Source organism: Cebus imitator, unplaced genomic scaffold (genome assembly GCF_001604975.1).
Source record: "Cebus imitator isolate Cc_AM_T3 unplaced genomic scaffold, Cebus_imitator-1.0 Scaffold96, whole genome shotgun sequence".
Classification (NCBI taxonomy): domain Eukaryota; kingdom Metazoa; phylum Chordata; class Mammalia; order Primates; family Cebidae; genus Cebus; species Cebus imitator.
The window spans coordinates 5429622-5432768 of record NW_016107411.1 but is presented as its reverse complement, the minus strand read 5'-3'; the positions used below and the strand labels follow the sequence as shown (position 1 = coordinate 5432768).

At 36.0% G+C, this 3147-nt stretch overlaps 1 pseudogene; it reads right to left on the bottom strand.

Annotated features, from left to right (window-relative positions):
- Window positions 1–1492: 1492 nt before the first annotated feature.
- Window positions 1493–3147, bottom strand: part of LOC108309672 — a 2519-nt pseudogene continuing 864 nt past the window's right edge.

Genomic DNA, 3147 nt, shown 5'->3' with positions numbered 1-3147 from the left:
AGATGTAGGTGATGGGGAGGAAGGCAGCAAATCACATTGCCACGTGTGTACCTATGCAACAATCTTGCATGTTCTTCACATGTACCCCAAAACCTAAAATGCAATAAAATAAATAAATGGGGAAAAAAAATAAAAAATAATAAAAAAAATAAAAAAATAAAAAGAAAAGGAGATCAGTGAAAATTATTTTTGAAGACAGCAAAAAATATTGTGAGGTTTCTTGCTGTGGTTCTGGATGTTCAGTAATAGGCTCATTTGAAGGTGGAATCAACCCTGAAGGATATTTACCTATTCTTTTATTTGAAAATTGACAACAGAATAATTGCTTGATCTAGCAAGATAATTTTTACAACATTGAGAAAAATGTACCTCTTCAAATACAGGTGATTAAAGAAAATATCATTATTATGATGATGATGATTATTTTCTGAGATGAAGTCTTTCTCTGTCACCCAGGCTGTGGTAGTGCAGTGGCACGATCTCAGCTCATGGCATCCTTCACTGCCCGGGTTCAAGAGATTCCCCTTCCTCAGCCTCCTGAGTAGCTGGGACTACAGGTGTGCACCACCACACCCAGCTAATCTTTTGTATTTTTTAGTAAAGACGGGTTATCACCATGTTGGTTAGGATGGTCTCGATCTCCTGACCTCATGATCCACCCACCTCAGCCTCTGAAAGTGCTGGGATTACAGGTGTGAGCCACTGTCCCCAGCCAATATCATTAATTTTTAATGTAATTTTTGTCCTATCTTAACACCTCTTTTAAAAAGGAGGAAATACTTCGAAATATATTAAACTTAATGTAAAATATTTTCTTTCATTATCAAAGTCCTTCCCCAAACAAAATTCATTTTAATTCACTTTAAACTTTAAAAAGAGAGGAGAAACAAGGAAAGGAATACTAGATGAGACATTCATAGGCAAAGCCTAGTATTTGGTAACCACATATTTATTCTGCAGAACCCTATAGTTCAAAATGGTAAAGTATGAATATAAAAACAATATATTATGCCTTTTTCTTATGTGAAGCTTTAAAAGAATTCAATAAATCCAACAATTAGGTCAAACATAATAAATACATTTTATGCTTCAAATAAATAGGACTACATCAGAACTACTTATGAAAAAGAGTTTAAAAAATATCGTAGCCAGTAATGTTAAGGCTAGAATATAAATTTTAATTATTTTAACTAACTGCCAGAATAACAAGTTGCTTCCAAATAAGATACAGATAATTTTAGTTTTGGAAGCCCTGCAAAAAGTCAATTATTTTTTGACTACCAAAATACAGAAATAATTCTATATTATTAAGATGAACCAATTTGAAATCTCATTACATTCTACTTATGGCTGGCTGCCTTCCCAGTTGGGAAAAGTAATGGTACACTCACAGAATGCTAGAAAAAATTTTTCCTCCACTGTTTTACTATATGAACAGATAGTAAAATTAACTCTGACCAATAAAACACATATTGAGCTTTAAAAACAAATTTTAAAAAGCAAGCACACTTGCAAATGGAGCATGTAGTGGACCTGGGAAATCCCTTGGTGGAAAATAATCTCTAGAAGCTCCCTTTTCCCACAGAGGTGACAGGGGCCTAGTGTCAGGACCCCTTTGAGAATCAGTTAATGTATCAGAGCTTGATTCTCCTCTTGCATTGGTAATCTGATGGTTCAGAGGATTCCCTGGGCCTCTTGAGCCTCTTCCTTCTCTCCTTGGAAGCAAAGGTGAGAATCTGGGTGGACCCTCCATTAAAGTTGGAGGAGGCAGAAAAGCTCTCATTTCAGATGAAGGCTGACCCAATGGTGAGGGGCCATATGGGGAAGGCTCTCTGCCAAATGGTGCATTTGGAACATCCAGTACATACGGATTTTTTCCTAAAAGTTCAAATTTAAACTCTATTTCAGTTAATTTTTGTCTGTTATGAGCATTTTCTTTCCTTAAATCATTGAGATTTCGTTCAGCAGTTCCAGGTGCAAACCAATTATCATGCGCTTTTTTCTAATAGGAAATAGTGCACCCTTGATAATAATGCATCGTTCTCTCCAATTCTTCTTCAAGATCTTTGGCTCTCTTTCTATAGGTCTCCAGCTTTGCGGTGGCATGGCTGCTCCTTTTGTCTACTTTAGAAAGTTTCTCTTCTTTCTCTAACTGGTAATTTCCCTCTGTTGTTAATTTACTATAGAGTTTCATTTCATTTTCTTGATATAATTCAGTCATTACTGTAAGTTTCTGTTGAAGCTTCTGATTCTACCTTTCAAAATGTGTTTTCTGACTGCAAAGGTGCTTGTTTTCATTCTCAAAAGTTTTAATATGCTCTGTAAGCTCTTCCTCTGTTTTATCAACTTCAGATAAATGAGTATAAATTTGGGTTCTTCTCCTTCTAAGCTTTTGAAAGAAGCATTGAACTTAGCAGCATGAATCAGTTTCCTCAAAGCTCCGTTTGAGGATGACCTAAGTACACACCATTTTCTGATTCACTGTTCAGTTCTAACTCCACGTTGTCTTCATCCATTCTGTCTTCTCCGAGCTTATCAGCCCAATCTTCATCTTCAGCAAGTGTTCAGTCAGAGTCTTGATGTGACTGTCTTTATCACTGAGAACTTGTTCTGCGTGTACTTTGGAGTCTTCCAATGTTATTTTCTGTTTATTAAGTTCACTCACTTGTTCTTCCCATACTTCAGCTTCTTGCAAAAGCTGTCTCTGGCTTTCCTGAAGTTGAGAATTTTCATCCAAAGCATCTCTTATTGCTATCTTCAGTGGTTCTTCATTCATTGGAAATAGTCTTGAAGGTCATTTTGGCTTCAGCTACTTGTGATTTGAGAGATTTTGACTCATCTTCTAGAGACTGTATCCTTTTTGAAATATCTGCCATCAGTTCATTTTGTTCAGACTGTTTCAATTTCTCTTCTTTTAACTCTCTTACTAGACATAGTATTTCTTCCTCAAGTTCCACATTGAACCTGTTCAGATTTTCATAGGTTACCTTCAAGCTTTGTGCTTCTGTTGCCTCCTTCTCAAAGCTGGCATCCTTTAAAGATGACTCCACTTCATGGCCTTCATACTCTTTTTGAATAAGGCCAAATTTTTTTCTTCAGTTAGTCTAGAAAGCATTTTAGTAAGCTTTTTCTCTCTTCCCACATAAA